Source organism: Athene noctua, chromosome 24 (genome assembly GCF_965140245.1).
Source record: "Athene noctua chromosome 24, bAthNoc1.hap1.1, whole genome shotgun sequence".
NCBI classification, from domain to species: domain Eukaryota; kingdom Metazoa; phylum Chordata; class Aves; order Strigiformes; family Strigidae; genus Athene; species Athene noctua.
In genome coordinates, this window is record NC_134060.1 from 5,623,710 (window position 1) to 5,645,430 (window position 21,721).

General features: G+C 47.3%; 1 long non-coding RNA gene across 1 annotated transcript; it reads left to right on the forward strand.

Moving 5' to 3' along the window:
- Positions 1-5,620: 5,620 nt before the first annotated feature.
- On the forward strand, positions 5,621-7,662 carry LOC141969932 (uncharacterized). The gene is made up of 3 exons (XR_012635117.1): positions 5,621-5,810; positions 6,538-6,605; positions 7,453-7,662. It is a non-coding gene; the product is annotated as an uncharacterized LOC141969932 (long non-coding RNA).
- The last annotated feature ends 14,059 nt before the right edge of the window (positions 7,663-21,721 follow it).

Consider the following 21,721-nt stretch of genomic DNA (forward strand, 5'->3'; position numbering starts at 1 on the left):
CCCGTATGGCATGGATCGTACCTCAGGCAACCATGGATAGTGTGATCCAAGCTCTCTGTGCCCTGGGGACCCCCATGCTGCCTGGTGGTTGCTGCCTCCCTAGTGGGTCATTTGTAGGCAGGGGATAAACTTCTTGGTGGTTTCCCTGTCGTGCATCAGACGGGGGCACCAATTTTGCCCAAGCTTGGTTGGGAATTAATCAGTTGTCGCTGGTGAAGGGCAAAGCCTCCATGGAGCGACAGGCAGGAACAAGCTGTTCCCCTTCCCATCCTCCTCCTCTGATGGATCTGCAGAGCAGTATCAGCGAGTCGAGTATCTCCATTTCCTAGTGCTTGAGGGTGCAATGAAAACCTCTCCGGAGAGATAAGGGTGCTCCAGAGCACCACAGCATCAGCTGTCCCAGCCGGCGCAGGCCGTGGTATCAAGGGTTGGAGAGCCGCCGGGCTCCGCTGCCGAGGCCCTTCGCACCCTGTGCAGCCAGAAGGACCCTCCTGGGCCCAGGGGGACCATGCCTGTGAGGGACAAGGTATCTCGGCGCTGCTGCACCATAGGATACATCTCCCTGCTTTGAGCACGCGCTTCCCTTCCTTTGAATTAGAGCTGAGAGGAGCGAGGGTATTGTAAGGTGGAGAGGGGGAAGCAGCAAAGTTTGACTCATGGTCTCTCTTTCAGAGGATGGTTGTGGGGAGTGTGGGCTGGGAAGGTAATCACCCAGGTCCTGTCTGATCTCCCTTGTTTTGGCCTCTTTGAAGGACACAATATAGAGTTTCAGTCAAAAGATGTTGTGATGACTGGTCGTGTCACCTGGGCACTGCCTGTGCCACCATCTCTACTTCAGCCCAGGGCTTGGGGTAATGCCCAGACTGTGCTGCTCTGCCCCGTGCCTCAGGGGTGCCCAGCACTGGTGCCTGGATGGTATTTGCTGGGTAAATAAAACGTAAATTATGACTCAGCCTGCCCTTTTGGAGTACTATGAATTGCACCTAGTAAAAGGAGGATAGGAACTTTGTCTTGGGTCAGTAATAATTAGGATCTATGTTTATTAGACTCATGTGCTTGATGGGTCACTGGCTCTGTTCTGGTGCACTCTGCTCTTGGGCAGCACCCGTCGCTTTTAATTATTTAACACCAACAAAATAGAGGAGTAAACTGAAGCTGAAACCCAGCAACGCATAAAGCTTCCTTGAGCAGCAGGAGAACCCTTTGATGCCTCTGAAAGGACCCTTATAGGCATCTGGTTGCCCTGAGTCCCCCCTAATAAAGCCCCATTTGCCCCCACCATTCTCTGCCACGCAGTGGGAGCTGGTGGGTGCTTCCCAGGTACGGGGTGGGTGAGTTCATTTGGTTCTGTTCTTACAGGATGCTTGTCTGCATCCTCCTCTATCCCCTTGTAGACAGTGGGACTCCTGCAGAGTGGATGAGAAGACAAATGCTGACTTTCTAATCTTAAACACGTAGAGACAGACTGAAAAGGAGCTAAAGGAATGGATAGAAAAGCACATAGGGGGAAAGACAGATGGGTGGTTGGGGTTGGGTGGTGGGATCAGTGGCCAGGAATGCATGGGCATGGATGGGAAGGAGATGGTGGTGGTGCCAGGACCCTGCTCTTGGTCCTGGGGAACGTTCCCTCCATGGTCCCTGATCTGGGTGCATGCAGGGCCCAGGGATTTCAGTGCCGGGGAGCTGTCTGGTCTCGCTTGCTGGGGAGTGCTCGCTGCTCGTGCTGCCCCATGGAGCCTGCCTGTGAGCCTGCTGCCGGCAGCCTGGGTGCCAAATGGCTTTTCCCTCTACTGACGGTGACCCCAGAAGCGTGCAGCACTCTCCTGGGCTCTGCAGGAGGGGTTTGCGCACACGCCGTGCTCATTTACATTCTCTGGCTAATTAAAAGAACCAGGGCTGCTTTGTAGTGTGCAAAGCCCTGGAATGGTTCCAGGGCCCCTGGTCAGGATCCGCGGGCCTGGGCTGGGACACGATGCCCGGGCAGGGTGGTTGTGGACAGGGATGAAAGGACTGTAAGAGCAGAGCTTGGTTAGCGCCTGCGGCAGAACACAGACCCTGCAAACAACCCCCCTCCTGCGCTGCCTCTGAGCAAGATCCATTCATCTGGCTGTGGCAGAGTCTCTCCCTACCTGTCTCCTCTCTCTCTGCATCTGTGTGCCTTGAATATTGATGGACACCATCTTTTCCTGCTGCAGGATGCCTAGAGCTAGCTGGCAGGAGGATTTGCAAACACATCGAGTGAGGCCAGGAGGCACAGGAGTATCTCTTGCCCTGAGCTGGGAAGATTCATCCTCTGAGGCCCATCGAAGAGGGTGAGAGATGTGTTTTTCCTGCTTTCCCATGGCAAAAGGGCTGTGTTGTTGCACACATCAGACCTACGGCTCTGGTGGGGATGTTGCATGTAGATGTTGCTGGCGCTGGATGAACAGAGGTCGGGGAACGAGTGGGGAGCTGCGTGCCTGGGGGCTGCTCTGGGTTCGGCTCCCAGTGTCACTGTGAGCATCGATTTAGGGTCTGTGTGCATCATGGGCTGCAGCCTCATGTTGAGATACTGGCTTTTGGCAGCAGCGTGACCACACTGGCACTGTGGCCGGGTTAGGAGACCTGTGTGTCTGACAGGCCCACAGCACCCTGCCGGTGATGGTGGTGGCTTCTCTTTCTGGCTCTAGCCCTGGTGACCCCACAGAGCAGCGCAGTGTGGGTCCTGCTGGTCTGACAGGGCTTTACCCATCCTCAGTGCCAGCAGGCATTAGATGTCAAAAAAAATGGGCTTTATCTCTTTGTGACTAAACTTTCCTGTCAGTCCCTAAGCTTCTCACCCTCAGCCATCACATCACTTGCCCAAATGGGGAAACTGAGACATCAGGTCCTATCTGCTATTTTTATTGAAAAAAATCCCAACACCACAACCCCCCACAAAAACAAACCAACCAACCCAGCTAAGGGGTAATCACCTTTGCGTCAGCCAACTGCATATTTCCAGGCAGCAGTCTGACCCCAGATGATGTCCCAACTCTGCTGCGCTCCAGGCACCTGGGGGTAGCGTGTGCTAATGAGAGAAGAGCACGGCTGTGCTGTCTGGGACTAACTATGGTGGCTTGGGTTTCATTTCTATCTCTTTCTGTCCTTGAGGTTTTTATTTGTTTTTCTTAAGCATAAAGGGGTAGATGGTGTTTGATGGTCAACAGCATGGCAGGGGGACTTGAACCTGAGTTGGGATTTTCCAAGACGCCAGGATGGGAGGGTGATGGGCAGGAAGAGCTGCTCTGTACCAGGAATGAGTCATTCGGAAGCACAGGGACACATCTCTTAAAGAGAGTGAGAACTACAAACACCGATGTGTCCTGATCCTTTTCTAAAGTATGGGATGATCAGATTTATATGTTGGCTGCGGGGTCTGCCTGCCTCCGCAGCACCGCTGCCGGGGCTGGAGGCACAGCATCCCTTGTGGGGTGTTTTCTCCTGCTATGGAAGCGTACGAGGAACTCTCGCATCTAAGGGGAACAGGTTACTAATTGCTAGCAACGCTCACACAGACCTGCTGCAAGGCGGTGGAGTGGGTGGAAGCGACGCACCAGAGGAGGGATTTAAAGAGAAAAGCGTCTGAAGATTTCGGCTGTACAGGAAGCTCTTTCCAGCTCGCTTGGCAATTATCTGAGGCACTGCAGAAGTAAAGCTTGCTGGTCTGCAATTGTGTTTCCTCGGTGTGAAATTCGCCTTTCTGTGGTGAGAGAACTTTTAAGTAGAGGGTTTTAGCAGCAAGGGAAGATGCCAGTTTTTTCAGAAACCAGGTCTGTGTTTGTGAAACATTGTCACTTGTTGGGAAATTATTTTGTCAACTCTGTAAACAGGTCTAGGGATGGTGACAGGAATTAACCTAAATCCAAATGCAGGGACATGATGCGGGGAAAGTGGATGCTGAATCAGAGAAATGACCAAAAATGTTCATATCCTCCCCAGGGTAGGATTGGAAATAGGGATATGACATTTACACTTTGCCACTGACCTAAAACATTTCAAAGAACAGAAAGTCAGATCCCCAGATTTGTAGGGTTTTTATGGTCATGACACTCTGGTTGGCCTGCCCAGCACGGGCTGATTTTCCTGAGAAGATGAAGGGGAGAACTGCAAGCAATTCTCTCCCTCCTAGTCATGTGTTGCAAATTACTGACAATCAGCACAGAAAGTTTTGCAGCAGAAATGATGATGATATGAGGCTTGGAACTGGAACCCTACTGGTGATTTGGAGAAAGCTGGAAATCACTTATGATCTCTTGGTGTCAGATGTCTCATTTACAATAAATAAATACAGACAATACACCCCAGACAATTGCTGTCAGATACCGGGAGTCATCAGCCAGAGTGCACCCTCGGAATTCGGTATTTTAGGTCAGCTGGCTTTAACTTATTGGAAACTGCAGGCAGATAAATATCAAGGACTTTCTGAGTCAGAATTCTGGTATACTGAAGACATTCAGTGGTTCATTTGGGGGTTGGGTCAGTTTGTAAATGAATAAATGAAGTGCAGAACCAAGCAAAAGCCACTTCCAAAATTTCCCATGAAATTAGAAAGCAAACCTTCAGTTGTTTTCTTTCACTTCCCATGAATATCAAAGGCAGTGAGCTGCTCTGGTGGAGCCTGGCGGTGGGTTCAGAGAGCCTGTATGGCACTGTGCAGAGTGTTCCTGGAAAGGGCAGGGCTCATTTGCAGCAGTTGAAATGGAAATGTAGAAATCCCACTTTGTTCCCCTTGGTCCTGCAGGGCTGGAGATGAAACCTGCTGGCAGAAGTGCTGCTGGAAGCGCCAATGCGATATATCATTGCATCTCGGCAATTTCAACCTCCATTAATTTGTAAACATAAGTATTCACGGTGGAAAACCTGATTTGCAGAACTCTGCTCGTCTAATGGAAGAGAAAACGGGACCGTCCAGCCTCTCTGCTCTGCCACAGCTAATCAGCATGGCTCAAAATCTAGAGACCAAATCCTGGTGATGAAAGGCTTGTGGACGGCCCGTCGCCTCTGAACCAAAGCTCCTGCTGGCACTAATTCCCCTGACGTCAGTGCTGACATCCCCAGCAGAGAATTTGCTCCCCAGAATTATTCCAAGCAATTGTTTAGCGAATAATTCTGGATAATGAAAATGCAGAGGGGAGGAATTGGAAAGTTGTTCGCTGTCAATTCACAAAAGAGGAGAAATGGAGGAATTTATCATGTCAATGGTTTGTCTATGAATTATTCACTCACTTCACAAAAAAAAAAAAAAAAAAAATCCCTTTCTTCCCAAACCCCCACCCCATCCAGGATGAGGTTCGCTGGCTTTGTTGTAATGTGTTTTTGATGTGCTGGTTGCTGGTGATGCCCCCCACCAGTTCCCGCGTGTTGGATTACGCATCGCACACCCGACACGTGAGTCCTGCTGCTTGAGGGGAGGCCGTCCCCAGAGCAGTGAGGGGAAGTAAAACAGCAGTGCTAAATCCAGGAATGATGCCAGCGAAGCTATAAACAAGTGGAAAGGCTATTAACAGCGTATAACCTGATGCTGCTCTACCAATAATGGGAGGAGACTTTGCATCAGCAAGGGACATTAGAGCGATGTTTTACTGTCTCCATGCGCCCGAGCATCCATTTGGCAGCAGGAAGGGAAATGCCATTGAAATCCCTGTCAGAGGGAGGGAGAAGAAATATGTTGTCGTGGAAGATGGAAGGTGAAGGAGGGTGGGATGGGAAAGGGGGAATGGTTGTTTTCAGCTGCTGTCCCTACGGTGTGCGTGCTCAAACAGAAAACCTGAGTCGGAGAGTGGGCAGAGGTGAGTTGAGCCTATGGAGCAGGGTCTGAGAGGGGAAAAGGGCAGCACCAGCCCTGATGCACCCCAGTGCGGAACCTGCAGTTAATCGCAGGCATCTGGTCTTGCTTGGAGATGGCTGAGCTGAGAGCCTGGAGCACTTTGCTCCCAAACTTGGCTGGGAAAATAATTTAGGGAGTGTCTAAATGGTCAGGAGGACCATGTGTTTATTTTTCTTACGCTACCGTTTAAACTTGCATTGATTTAGCTAAAGATGCTATTTAATACCCCATTTAAGTTACCATAGTAAGAAATGTCTACACAAGGGCTTTCAGGGTGTTCACTGAATTGGTTTGAAACCTCAACTAGAAAGTGGTATAATTTACTGGAAGAGGCGAGATCTTACTCTCATTTTCATAAAATAATAGTGCTAAAATTGAGCCAATTTCTTAAGAAGCTAAGATTATCATGCTAAGCTGAGTTTTCACTGAAGACACACATTTTAGACTAAGAAATGAGACTAGAGAACACCCACAACAAGAGCGGGTTATCATCTATCACCTGCATTACATCTGTACTCTCACACCTGCCTGAAGATCTGCTCAGGGCTGGTCTCTGTACAAGCACGGAGTGAGATGTTGCTGCTGCCTCACAGTCCATATAGAGGAAAATTAAACAAGTGCAAAGGGACAGGACCAAGGAATGGCTCTGATGATGTTTTTACAGCCTTCGCATTTTTTCTCATGCCCAGGCTGTGGAGGAGGTGCTTCCCTGCATAAAGAACAGAGGTGGCTCCAGTGCTGGGATTCCTCCTGCTGAGTAAGTAAAGAGAAACACAATCGCACCCATCATTAATTCAGAGAGCAGGGGAGTGCTGCGTGTTGTTTTTACAAATACAGCAGACTCTCCTACGTGGCAACAAATTGGGGGAGAGGTGTTCTATTGCTCCTCAGTGACTCTGGCTGTCGCTGGATGGATAAGCTGGTTCACGGTGGGGGAAAATGTTTCCAGGGAAATGTGGCTTGTAAAGTGGCTATTGATCTTATGAGATGCTGCAGAAAACATGTGTCTGAGGTATCACATACACTTCTGATTTCTCTTTTGATGTTGCCCTGCATGCTCATGGTTCAGTGGAATTATCCTCTGTGTGTGGGAAATATTGTGAAATAAGGTTTCATTAGGGTTCTCGTCCCTGGGGAGACAACTGAGGAGGCTCAGTTTAATGGTCTCTGGGATGGAAAATTCCATCCTTTCTAGTAAAGACCAAAGGTGAAAGGATTCATTCCAGCTGAGTGTGTGAGCAGGGCCAGGATGGGAAGATGCTGACAGGCAGGTCCGTGGACCAGTTTTACAGTCACAACCTGGGGTTAAATGGGCTGAAATCAGCCTGCAGGCTCTGCCCAGGCAAGAGGAAAGGCTGTTGATGCTCCCATTGGCTCTGTCCTATTTAACAACACCCAGCTGTGAAATCCAGAATTACCAATCTGGAAAGAAAAACAAATGGTTCCTGGTTTCCAGGAATCTTTTGCTGTGCTACTTTAGTCAGTGGGTTAGCCTCAGGGTTGGGTAGGAGCTGCTGGGGTCAAGCCTGGGTGGTCTGTCCCACTACCTGGGACTGTGGCTCAGGGCAGGAACAGCAAAACGTGTGTTTCCCTCTGCAAAGCAGCAGCTGGACCTGTAAAGGGAAGGCTGGCCTTCTTGAGGACTGAACGGGGACAAAGCACAGCAACAGCCGACACTGCCTTGTACTGCGCTTCCATGGTACGTCTGCTCTCCTGGGTGAGGAAAGGTCACTGCTCTTCAATTATATCTGGATTCTGAAGACAGCACAGTTTCCTACCATTCCTCTTGATTCAGCTTTGACAACACAACAGAAAATGAGCAATAACAGGTTCTCAGGTCAGTTTGCTTGACACAGGTTTGGTGCACTGCCCTTCAGGGGAACTTTGACCTCCAAGAGCAGCCCGTTCCAAACCAGTTCTCTTCTGGGTGCTGCCCCACTCTGTCCTTACAGCAGAGGGTCACCTTCTCCTCCCAGCATCAACAGGAAGTACGTCCTTTGCCAGGGGAGTGTCTCTGGATTTGCTTTAGACACAACCAGGTGATGAACAAAGAGGGTCACTGTTGTACATCAGAATTTACCCATCCCTGGGAAGGCTGTGGGAATTTTGTCCCTGGGACAGGATTTCAGGACATATCTTCATATAGGGCTTGCCTGTCTTTCATGAAGACGCTGTAGAACAGCCAGAGAAAGCTTTCTTTCCTCAGGAGAGTCAGAAAAGGGTTGTGGAAGGAAAACAACTTTTTTATTTTTTTCCCCCAAATTGAGCTGTCCAGTTTGAAGGATGAGCCAAGAGGAGAATGGATGAGATGGCACAGTGTGCAAGTGGCAGCAGAAAGCTGTGTGTGGGGCTGCATTCACACCTCCATATGTCAGGGAGGCCTTTGGGGGTGTCACTGCTGTGTGTTGTAGAGCTGCATCTCCGGACAGCTGCGTGTGATGGGGCGTTTGGGTTTTGTACGTGAGGAAAGGGGGAGTTAGAGCTCCGCCAGCAAAAGGTGCGTGGAGACGGTGTGCTTTGATGTCCCTGTGCTGGAAGGAGCTGAGCAGGGGAGGCTGGGCTTTGTGCAGGCAGATGTGTTAAAAAGAAAGTGAATTCTGTTGTGTAAAGATAAAAGTAATCAAGTGTATGGGGTGCTTGTGTGTATGCGTGCACGTGCATGGCTGGAGAGACCTTACAAGGTGAAAAATAACACCGTGTGTCGTTAATTTGGGAATATGTTGGGCATTTGGGGTGAATGTGTGTCATGGATTCGTTTGTTTGGATCACACGGGGGAAGGGTGTTGTGCCCTGGCGTGGCGAACACAGTTAAATGGAGAGAAGTGCACGATCGGGGATGAAAGTCTGAAGGATGAGCCGATTTCCCCGGAGTCCCGGCTTTCTCCCACTGTTCCGTCATGGCAGCCTGTGCAGTCTTTTATTGGTCCCATTCAAGCCAGTTGTCTGTGCAGGGATTGATTTCAGAGGAGCACAAAGTTAATTCCTTTCCAAAATGAAAGACCCCGTATACATAAAAGAGTCTCTGTCTCCCTGCACCCCTCTGGACAGGTGAGCCTGCGTATTTCGTGCCATTTCCTTACAGCTCTGGAAACCCTCACTGAGATTACAGGGAGGGTAGAAATTATACTTTGCCTGCATGTAGATTCAAGGATAAAACGACAGATGTCTTTCATTAAACATCTCCAGAACGAGCTGTTCAGGAGGCAATATGTATTCAGACGCTATCAATATTTCATAAAGCCGTAATAGATGTTATCATAGATCCTCCATCCAATATTTATTGCACCATAATCACTGACACATTGCACCGGGGCTCTCCATCCACCCCCCTGCCCGTTCCCCCATAAGACATGCACCCAGGTACACAGGATTTAAATGAAGTGCAAACCTAGTGCCGCAATAAATTTGAAGGAGTTTGAAGTTGTTTGTTACTTCAGGCACTTTCAGGCCCAACGATAATGAAACAAATCTGTTTGCAGAAGGCGTTTTTATGGAAGGGTTTCAAAGTGAGTTGGCTCAGTGTAAATCTCTGGGTTGAGGCCATTAGAAAGCATTTAAGCTGCAGCGAGGCAGTGGGCTGTGTCTCCAAGTCTGTGGGTGTTGGAAAGCAAAGGACTAAAATTAGCAGCATGGAAAATATGAATCCTTTCAGGAGTCTGCTGCTGGGTCTACACAGGTAGGAGAGACCCGAGTATGGCTGGACCCTTCTCTCCCTGGCCCCACCAGCATCCTACTGAGCTTTTTGAGTTAACTGTGGTGCTTCCAGGGGAGCTGTGTAGGGAAAGGATTGGACCTGAAAGATTTATAGTTGGGATTTTCAAAGGAGCCTAATGGATGAAATTTTATAGCTGGTATTGCTCAGGAGGTCAGACCCTGGTTGTGATAATCCTTTCTGCCCTCAGAGCCCATCAGTCTAAGGGAGGCCAGCTGCCACCCTCCACACTTAATCTTAAATTGGTCAAACTCCTCAAAAGCATTTGGCATCCTCATGAATAAAGTGGAGCCATCCAAAATCAACACGGTGCACATTAAATAAATGGGGTTTGTAATTGTTTTCCAAATGGAGTCCTAAAAGGAGATTCCACATCAAACAGCTTTGTTTCTCATGGAGACCCGAAATGCCTGGTCTTGACTCCATCCCATTTAATGTCCCCAGCAACAAGCCAGGGTAAAAAAGAGAAGAATCTGTTAAATCCTCATTGATAAATATTGAAAGTGACACAAAGACTGCGGATAAAAAGCAGCCCTCACAGAGCCCCAGTTAATGATATGGATTCTCGGGTTTGCTTGACAGCCCTGGGTCAAGTAAACATGGTATTTTGGTGCGGTCAAATGTCAGACCACTCATCTCACTTAACTGGGGACATCTAAATGTTAGGTATGTGGGGTCCATGTCTAGTCCTAGGAAGGGTGGAGGCACCTCCAGAGCATGAGCTATTCATTGTACCGTAGATATTCCTTAGAGTGGGATGAATTGCCTCTGGACAACACCTATTTCTCTCTACTGATGGGGGGGGAAACTTAGATGAGTAGCTTACTTAAAACATGTAATTCCTAAATGGCTGAATTTGGGGGATGAAGACCAGCTGTGGAGCCAGGGAGTGCAGAGAATAATTGCAGGATCCGGTAACTGATGACTCAGGAAAGCCCTGGGGAGACAGGAGGTCACTGATGAGGAACTTGTGATCCTCCGACAAGTTTTGCATAGGAAAATTATTTGGCACAGTACCCACAGTTCAAAAGAGATGTGGAAATATCGGAGGAGATTCAAAGAAGAGCCAGAAAAGGATTAATGAATAGGAAATCACACCTTTTGGAGAGCAAATCAAGGAGTGTGTCCTGCTTAATTTAGCAAAGAGAGGGTAATAGCTGGCTGATGGCACCGTTACACCTGCAGGGGAATGTTCATCCTGGAGAGCTTCACAACATGGCAGGGAAAAGCTGCGCAAGCACCAGCGTGTGGACAGCTTTGCCAGGACAGCCCAGCCCAGGAGCAGGGTGGGTTTTTTTAACAGCGAAGGAAATGATTTGGTTATATTGCTGGATTTCTCATCACTGGATGTTTTGGAAGCAATTAACTCAAACCCGTCCTTTTTCAGGGTTGTGTGATGTATCCTACTGTGTTTCTCACAGGCCTTTAAACAGGGTCATGAACTGTAGAAAATGCCTAAGAAACACCTACTTGACTGAAATTTTATCATCTCTTCAGGCCCATGGGGCCCTGAGGGGAAGCAGACCACAAGGAATGTGTGCACGTGTGTGCAGGGGAAGGGATGATTTTTTAGAATGTGTGAAAAATGTTAGCCTAAAGGCTCACAGCAGTCTTGAAAGTTGGAGCAGAAGTGAGATAAGATTCTTTCCCTCAAAATAAGGTGCCCATGAAGACGCTGGGTGCCAAATGGGTTGGTGGACGTGGGGGAGGATGGAAGTGCTGGAGAAGGGGAGGTCTGGGCTGGAGTCTGATTGGAACTGGCATCCCAGGCAGGGTGGGACTGAGGAGCACTCCTCTCCATGTCTCTCTCTATTGCATCCCTTTAAAACAACACCCTAAAGCCAAGCACCATGTCTGTAAACAAATAGGATTTTAGTTTTGATTCTCCATAAATCACTGGAGCCATTTTCACTTTGGAGAGCAGTGTGAGGGCTGGAGTGTAATGAGCTGGTTCATGGGGCAGGCAGGGAACGTTTTTATTTGACTCTTTAGGGCCCTGTGAGCCCTCAGGTTTGACTTTGAGTTTCTGTGAAAGAAAACATTTGCTGATGTAAGTGAGCCTGAAATAACTAGGAAAGCTTGGGGGCTGCTGACACTTGAATAAATCCAAATGTCCTGGTATTTGGTTAAACTTGAATCTGAATATTTGTGTATGTTTTTTACAGCATTTACTTGCCCCAGGGAGCAATTTGTGGAGCTGAAATAATCCAAGAGCTTTTTTTCCCCCCCTTTTTTTTTCCCCCCTGTCTAGTATTTCCACCCTCTAGGAAGCGAAAAGCCTTGAGCAGATTGGATCATGCATTATTTTTACCCTTGCAAATAGTTCCCAGACACACGGAGCTCAAGCTGTGGAAAATGCACAATGTAAGACCTCAGCATGTACCCGCTTTTGAAATGCCAACTGGGGAGCTGAGACTGGACCATTCATCTCATGAATAAAGCCTCAATGGGGCCCCAGCTGGGACCACGTCACCTCGAGGTGTCTTGGCAGAAGCATGACCCCACTTCTCCGAAGCATCACCCTCTCTGGGTCGCTTGAGTGGGAAGATGCATGCACCTTGGTTCCTTTGAGTTGAATTTCAGATTTCTGAGGAAACCTGGCTTCCTGACAACTTGGCTTCATCTGCTTATTATATGTAACACATAACCTCCTTAATATTACACATGGTATGTTTAACTGCTTAATTTACTTTGGGAAGTATTGCCAAGTACAGCTATTCTGTTGACATATCATTTGCATGATAAACTAGTATATTTTAAGCCACAAATAGGATGCTTCTGCGAGGTATCTGTCTACACTTTTACAGGCTACTAACAGTGTAGTATCTTGACTCCCTGAGTTAGAGAATGTAGCCCCACATCATGCCCGGGGAGGGAATGAATGATCTGTTATTCCAGGAGGAGAGCAGAGACTCACAGCTTGTCTGCATCAGGGAGGCAGATTGTGTAGCTCTCCTGAGATATATTCTTGGGTAGATATTATCTTTGGATGAAAAATGATTTTTTTTTTCTTTTTTTTTTTTTTTTTCTCTCAGAACAACTATTCTTGTTTGGGTAAGATTGGAAATTATGCTTTTTCTTTAGACAAGGGTGTTTCCCCTGCTGTGGGTCCAAGCCCCCACAGAGGCTCACTGAAGGACCCTGTGGCTGGTGGCCCTGACTTGGGCAGTTCTTCACATCTGCAAGTGCATTGCTGCACAGGACAGACCCACCCTGCCTCTCACGGGTCCCAAATCCACCCCTTGACTCCCCTCAACTCCTCCTTCTGGCATCACCCATCAGCGTGTCTGTCTGTACCCTCTAGTCCCTTTTGGAGGTGGCAGACACCGCTCCAGTGTTTGTCAGCCACTAACAAGCACATCTCACTCCTCTGTGCCCTGCTCCATGGGGCAGCGTCACCTTCCAGCTCTTCGTCACATCAGGCTTGTAGTCACACAGCGCCCCGTAAAGCTTCGAGGCCTTTGAAAACTGAAGGCTGACATCTTGAAGTCTAATTTGACACATTTCCAACAGGGGAAGCATTTATTACATTAGACAAGTTGATGCAGCTCTCGGGTTGGGAATTGCACTTATTTGCCATAATAATGGTGTAAAGTCCTCTTCCTTTTATTGTGTTATCTCTCTTTAATCATGCAGAGACGCTCCCCAGTAATTTTAATCAAAGGCTCAAGCATCACTTATCTGAAGACTAATGACTCAACTCAATGAGAGGAGAAACTTTGAAGAGGGAGCAGTTGAGCTGGGAGGAGCGAAAAAAGGAGAGTTTATTTGAAACTTTTTTCCTTTCTTTACATGTGTCATTATTTCACCTGATTTTAGATGGAAAACCTTTGTGTGTCTGGTGAGCGGGGACGAGCTGTGACTTGCTGCTTTTCCTGAACATGCTGCGTTTAGGAACATGGCTGAGAGAACGAGACATACTTTCACAAGAAAGATATTCCCATTGGAATAAGATGATGTAGTCAAAACTGTTCTTTTCTGTAGAGTAAAATGCCAGATTGCCCGGATCTTTTTCCTTGTTCGATGAGAATATTGGAAAGATATTTGTCTTTGAATGGACTCTTTCACCTTCAAATGCCATTTCTAACAAGAAAAGGTCTTTTGGACAGAAATTCTTGTGAAGCCCCAAAATGTTGTAAAAAAACCTCAAAAAGGTGATAAAAGGAATCCATGTGAGGTTTGTAAATAGGAGCTTTCTGGTGCTGATTCCTGTTATTTTCCTGAAGTAGCTCATTGTCTATGTTGGAACGGAACTGTTCTGCTTTAGATTTCTTCATAGGCAAATCCCATGGAGCTCCTGATGCAGAGACCGTCTCTTTCCACCTGGCACAAAGGCTCTGCTTGGGATTTGCTGTGATAGAGCTCTCTGTAGGTCAAGATTATCAAAAGCGGGTGCCCAGCTTGCCATGAAGTGTGTCTCCAGCTGCCAGGGGCTGGGAGTTTTCCAGAAATTCGGCCTTTTTAGGTTGTCTTGGCTAGAGCAAGTAAAAGGGAGTCTTCCAAAATTGCAAATGTTGATTGAATGACTTGCCTGGGTAGAGTAGAGGGTTTCTTAAAGACAGGTAAACAGCATCATTCCTGCTTTCTAGTTAGGGGAATTAGTGCATGGAATCCGTGTATTGTTTCAGGATCTCAACACTGAAAGGAAAATGGAGATTTCTAAGGCTCCATACAAAGCAAATATGGAGATCCTGAGCCTTCGGGGGAGGGTGGGGGGGGAACGACACACACGACGACCGACACTGGTTTTGCTGCCACATTTTTTGTCCCTGCAGGACCTCCTGCCTGAAGAGCCCAAATCTGCCCATGAATTTTTTCCGCAAGTTATTTTCACGCAGCTCTGCACAGCCATGACAGGAACAGAAGTGCTGAATTCTCCTCCGGGGGTGTTCAGGGGTTGATGAGAAGCAGGAGTGAACATTAATCTTTTGACATACTGTTCCCAAGAGCTGTGTTTTTCAGACTTGCTCTGTTGGGGAACCTCCTGAGAAAGACTTGGATTGAAATCCTGCTCATGACACGGCGGTCAAGACCAAAATTCCCCAGCCAGGAAGTTACTGCTACAGCTTCAGTGGCTTCTTCCAACAGTTTCTTCCTGTGGATTTCCTTTGATGGGAGAACATGGACTAACCATTTTTCCTTTCACCTTCAAGCTCTTGCTTTGGTCACAGGGCTGAAGAAAAAAGGGAAACACTGAACAAGATCCAGTTTTTGAGTGGTTTTAGCCATTTCCACCAGGCACTTGGCATACTCATGGGTGTGCACCCACAGACAGCCATGCTTGTGGCCAATTCAGCACCTTCATGTTTTGTGCGTGTGGATTCCTTGTAGGGATCTGGTATTTGTTGTCAAACCTGCACCCCCTGCCCCTGCCGGAGCTGGCTGGGGTAGGAACGAAGCCCCCTTGCCCTGCTCTTTTTTTTCTACATTGAGACTGATAAAGTGATGGGGGGGACCTGCACAGAGGCAGGTGGCATGTCTACATTAGAGAATGTTTTCCAGGTATTAAATACAGCCTGGATAATGGCACCCAGTGGGGTGCTGTGTTTGCTGTGCGAGGGCCTCATTAGCGCAGCACCCACTGGCCCAGGAATAGAGGGATTCCTTTCAAAGCCCAAACCATGCAAGTGCTACTTTTAAAAGCAATTGAACCTAAAACGATAACTGCTCTGAAAGTGGCTGTGTTTTTGCAGTGATGTCTCTCCTTACTTCAGGGTGGTTTTGCAGATTCCCCTCTCCGGGCCTCTTTGCGCGCTGCAGTAAGAAGCTCTCCTGATTTTACATCTTGGTGCTCCCAACTCTTGCCTGTGGGTTCCCGTCTTCCTCTCCAGGAGTAGCTGCAGTTTAGAGGTGATTTATTTACGGCTGCTGGCGAGTCAGAACCAGTGGGAGCTCCCGGGATGGAGACGGCTGCCTGATTTGCCATACTGATAAGTATGAGCCAAATGCACCCAGCGATGCCAGATGGTTGTAACGTTATCTGTCACAGTGGATCTCTGAGCAGATGGATCCTATATAAACATTTCACAACTGTGGTATTATTATTGATGCAATTACTATTAATACTATTTATAAGTATTATATTAACACAAACATAGCACTGTAATAAAGAGCACAAAGCATGCTCAGCATGATTGCTGGTCTAATAATTAATGACGACTATCAGTAATACTATCTGCTATTACAACTAGTGATGCAATGGCAACACATCTTGATTTTCAAAGGAAGGAGGGTTTGGAGAAAGGTTAATGTGATGAGTCAGAGCCCAGGGAAAGCTGTGGGAGTTGGAGAGTATTCCCAGCTTCAGAGAAAATTGTCATGGGAGACTGAAAACCAGGGACATTAATGAATTGTGGGTCTTGCGAGAAGCAGTTTGGGGCTGTAGCTGTTTTCAGGCATGATGGCTCTGTACTGGCCATCTCTGAAACAGCCTTTGCAGATTTCTGGGCTCTGAATACAAGGTGGCCAGAGCATCTGGGCTAGAGCAATGTGAAGTGTATGGTTTGAGCCTTAGTGCCAAAGAAAAAGCATGAATTGAGGGATCTCGGACCTGTTACTTGCCTGTGCTCTTATTTCAACTCTGCTTCTGACCTGCTGTGTGACTTTCCATAAATCTGTGCCTCCATCTGTCTTGTCTATTTTTATTGCAGTTTTTTTTGGGCCAGGACTTGGTTATGTGTCTGTCTGCGGCTCCTAGCACAACAGGGTGCTGAGTCTAATCAGGACCTCTAGATCCTGTAACAACGCTGGGAATGAGATGACTGGTGATCCTGGTCGGAGCTTGGGGCTTGATGGTGCTCCAGGGGCAGGATTTGTCTGGCCTAACTTGAAACACTGAAATGTGTTCAAGTCTGTGCTAGTTTCCACAGCCCAATGTTTACCTTAGAGCTGACTGCAGTATGAGATAATGTGTAGGTTTTGGTTTTTTTTTTTTTTTTTCCTCCATAAGGATTATGGAGAGAGCTGAAGGTGTTTAAGGGCTTAACTTTCCTGTGCCCAAGTTAGGGTGAATGAAACTCACCCAAAGTCTGGGTTTGAGAGAAGGACCTGTTTTCTCCTTATGGTAAAAAACTAATACAATGAATTTAGAAGTGGCTACATTTGCTGACATACAGAGAAAAAAAACCCCAAGGTCTTTTAAGTACTTTCTTGTCCAGCGTGTCATGCAGTGACATATCCTCTGTGTGTCTGACTCCAGGAGTTGGAGAGGACTAAGCACAAGCTCTCAGTGGGGTAGTGAGTACCCTTTGAACTCCATTGCATATCATGAAGTCCCTGAAGTCTCCTAGTAGCAAGGCCCCTTCCCTGGAGGGTGGTGCGGCTGTGGGACAGGTCCCTCCCTGAGAGAGGTGCTGGAGCTGCCATCCCCAGAGATATTCAGAAGTTGGCTGGACAAGGCTTTGAGCTAACGTTGAAGCTAGCTGAAGTCATCTGAGAAGGAGATCAGACTAGAGATGTCCAGAGGTCCCTTCAAGCCAAAATTCTCAGACTTTTGTAAAAATCCCTTTTTATATGCATCTGAATCTTAAGGCATTTTTATACCTTAAAAAAATCAAACCTAGACCTTTCTGCTCCAGTAGACTTTTCTGAAAAACACAGGGTAGCCTATGGATGGCTTTAGAAAATATTTCCTATCTATAGATGTCAAATGCAATAAGGGAGTTGGAGGTTCCTGCCCAATACAACAACACGGGAAAGATTCATGGTATGTGCTTTACCCCCCAAAGAACTTCTTGGCTTCCCAGTGCTTTGTTAATGTGCATTGATTATGTTCTGAGGAGTTTACTGCACCGTTAGAAAGTCATTTAGGGATTTATTGGGCTGGCTTTAAATACTGAAAGTGAGTCATTACCCTGACACACTTGTGACGTGCCTGAGCCTAATGCTGAAGTTCAGGAGGGGGAGACTGCAGTCCAGTGGTGAAAGCCCTCCCAGGGAACTTTATTCTGAAGGTAACAAATGAGTTAAACAGAGCTTGGTAAGGCACATCATTGCAAGCCTAAGAGTACACAGGACTCGCTTAATTTCCTCTTCCACCCTGCTTAATCAGAAATAATAACAGGATAGCAATAGAAATTCAGACACGATGATGATGAGTGCTGTAGAACACAACAGGCTGCGCAGGCAAAGCCCAGCTCTTCACACCAGTGACAGGGAATGAGAGATTTTTCACTGAAGGATTTTCATTGAAGATCAATGGGACTTGGCTGTCTGCCTCCCATCATAAATTTGAATGTCTCTCCTTAGATTTAGACGATTATTGGTGAGACATGTTGGCAGTTTCACTTCAAACAGAAGGGGGATGCCAGAGATTGTCTTAGAATTTAGGATTTGGCTCAACCCGAATCATGGGATGGGCCATTAGCCAAGAAAAATGTAAACCCTTTCTGGAAGAATCATTGATATTTTTGTGGGGATTCTTTGTGGTTTGGTTGGTGGGGTTTTTTTGTTTTGTTTTGTTTTATTTTTTTCTTTTTTACAGTGCACTGCTGCAGGGGCATGTTTGGGGATTCCAGCTGATATAGTAATAGTAATAATAATAATTATGGTAAGACACTGAGGTGCACACTGGCAGTTTGGTTCCTCCCAGCGCACAGGCCAAGCTGTGTTTTGCTCCCAGTCCGATGGCTCCCAGGGGTCTGGGGAGCCCAGCTCTGTGGTTGTCCTCAGAGCACACACCAACCTTAGCATTTCTATTTGCTTTTGCATTCAGACTTTTACTGTGTTTGGAGCGTGTGGAGTCCCCATTTCCTACTGGTGGTCCTCTCCACCAAAATGTGCAATGAAATCATGCAAACCTGGAAAGACTGAGTCGAGTTCAGGTGAGTCCAACACTGCCGGAGATCATTTGGATGGCTCCTCATCCCCACACCAGCACTGTTTTTGGTGGCAGGTCTGCTGTAATCAGGCCAGCTTAGGGTCTGCTCTAATTTACATCACTTGGCTACAGCCCCCTTTATCCACACAGTGAGCTTGGAAGTGCTCCTGCTTTGCCAGTCCAAAATGCATATTTATGCCAAGTAAAAACATCTCCAAAAGGACTCAATGATGTCCTGCAAGCACCATCGCTCTCTGATGTAGGGATTTCCTTTAATGCAGATACCTCAGCTGTGAGTCCCCAGCTGGGGAGGTGAGCCCCCTTCCCTCCGCCCCACAGAGACCTGGGCTACATCCAGAAATGAGATGAACCAAAACAGACTTGCAGACAAAGGACAAGGCAAGCATAATCTAGCTTTTCCAATGTAAAGGAGAAAAATTTTGGCAGCAGAAAAAGAAAAAAAGAATTTAAACCTTGTAAGGAGTTAAAATAAGTCGAGTAAAGCCAGCAGTGTGAGAGGAAGCCCTGAGCCACCCAACTTTAAGAGTTTTGGGTCCCTCAGGTATCATCATCTCGAGGTCTCTGCAGCACAGGATGGGTTTTGGGTGCTGTTGAAGCAGGTCTGACCAGCTGAGGTTGGAAGGCAACGGCCCGCCTCACCAGCTTGGAAGAATTCAAGGAGAAAAATGAGTTTATTGGTCTAGAGGGATGAGTTCAGGATGGCTCTTCTGGAAAGAGGGGTTGGTGGCCATAAATCAGCTCTCGGCCTTCTCAGCTGCAGTGCTGCTGCATAGATGGGAGATGGTCCTCTGCTGCAAAAGCTGTGGCTGTGCACGGTGGTCTCTCCTTCCATCCCGCCTGAGCAAATAACCTCTCTCAGAGAGGGAGAGGGACCCATGGAGGGGACAGCACAGGATTTACCCAGGGCCAGTGCTCTGCATGGTGTAGAGCATGGGCGAGGGCTCTGGGCCAGGCTCTCAGCTGCTATAAATTAACGTCACTCCATCACTGTCAGGAAACACATGCTGGATTATACCAGCCCTTTGGTTTTCAGCTCCTGAGGCCCCTCTTGGGTACCAGCAGCTGAACGCTGCCTCCAGACTTCTAGAGCTGGGGAGGCTGCAAATGGTTTCGTGCACTCACCTCAGTGGCTGCGTTTGGAAATGCTGGTCCAACACTTTAAAACAGATGCTGCAGTCCGGGGAGGGTGAGCTTTAGGTGAGATCATGAGAAACATCGAATTTAACCGAGGTTTTTCCATGAAAATATCTTTGTCTATTGGGTTTCTGTAAAAATTCAGAATATCTCAGAAATATCTCCCCCTTTAAATGTCAGTTTTGTTGGAAGTGTTAATTTCTTTTCTTTGGGAAAATAAGAATTAAATACTTCTAGGCTGATGTTGAACTGTTTTGTCTGAGTTGCCACAAGTGGAGCTTTCTGGGTAAAAATTGTCACCCGGAATGTTTCTGACAGAAAAATCAGAATGGATTTAGTCAAAGTATTTTGCAAATTCAGGCTGAATTGTGACAATGAACAAAGAAACTTCTGCACAACACCTGGCGTTCTGCCTTTCAACATTTTTAAAATGAAATGAGCCTTAATTGAGAAGGACTCATTTTTTTAGACACTTAATTCCTTTTCACTAAAACACACACATGCATATATATAAAAAAAAGGTGAATATTTTCTGTCTAAGGAATAGATTTTATTTCTATAAAAATGGTTTTCTTTTCACTATTTGTATAGTTTGCAGCCAAATGAGAACAGAGGCATTTATATGCCATAACTCTCAAGATTCTCAAGACCATGACCTCCTCTTTGGCTCAAGCAGCGTGATGGATTATTTTTCCTATGTGGCCCAGGTTCCCAGGGCCCCTTGGTGTCGGTCCCACAGCTTTCCTGGTCTGAATGGCAGCGTGGGCAGAGACAGGTTGGTGTCTTGCTGTGCCAAAAAGAGCTGTTTTGACATCTCTGAAAGGAAATTGCATGGGATTCCAGTTCTGCGCTGCTTTTTTTTTTTTTTTTTTTTTTTTTCCCCCTGCATGTTTTGAATTTTCTGTCCTCATTTGGGACAAGCAAATGTCAAAACATTAGTTTTGAATTTTTATTGCCTTTTGTCTCTGAGTCACTCTGACGATGCACTGATTTGCTCCCTTGTATCACCCAAGCTTGACAGATCAGGTGCACTTTGCACTGCAGCAAGACAGACAGCATCGCTCCTGCCTCCCGACTGCTCCCAGGAGGGCTTTTTTCCACACCAGCCTCGAAATCGCCTGCTCTTTACTTATTTATTGAAGGCAGGTGCTCTGCATTCTTCCTCCCTGTCCGGGTCTGGCAGCACAGTCTTGCCTAGAGCTGCCTCATCCGTGCCTGGTCTAACCTCTGCTGCCTGCGCCTGGAAATGGTGGGGAAAAAGTACAAGCCCCAGGGCAAGCCCATCAGGAAGATGGGATGAGGAGCTGGGCAGGTCTTCCTTGGGGGGGTTCTGGCTTGAATTGGTCCACCCGCACGGCAGGGTGGGCACAAAAGCCCCCATCTCACCGCCAAGGACAGCCAACCCATTTCTTCCAAAGAATCTTTCTACACAGTTTACCTCTGTGCACCAGTTAAACGTGAGGACTTGAAAAGTCCATTGAATGGCATCAAATTCTCCAAATTCATTTATTTTCAAGCTGGGTGGAGGCAGCTGCGGGCAGAGAACTGCCTGACCTGGATTTCCACTCTCCCTTGGCTGGGGAGTTTTGCTCTGCTGATGCCTAATTACATCCAGGCAAATGTTATTCGCGGAGCTGGGCTCCAATCTCAGCTTCTAAATAAAGCTGTTTGCGTGGTGTGGGGAAAGAGGAATGAACGGCCACAGGACCATTAACGCTGGCATGGGAGTTAATGAGTCCTAAAGAAATCCTGCATTTCACTGGCTGCTTGGCAGAGTGGACCTGCTTGTAACAGCGGTCTATCGAACTGCATCCTTCCCCTCCTCTTTTTAAAGTTACTTAATATTTTATGAACATCTGTAGGGCAAAGCATTAGCTTTCTTCTCCACACCAGCCCTTGATAACTTACTTGCCATTTTTATTGCACATTAAATGCTTTATGGGAGTGATTGTGAAACCTTTATAGGTGATTCCAGTGCAATCTTTGTCGATGTCCCCTCTATATGGCAACAGCCAGCTGTGGGGTGTTGCTCAGTGGTGTGTCCCTCCCTTAATGGTGCAGGTGGCATCTAAATGTCTCCAATGTGGACCCTGCTCAGCTGCCCCCGTGAAAATGCAGTGAATTCCCTGCTCTGGGGTATTGCCAGAGCTGGATCTCACTGACATGCAGGAGAAGGTGTGGTGTTTGT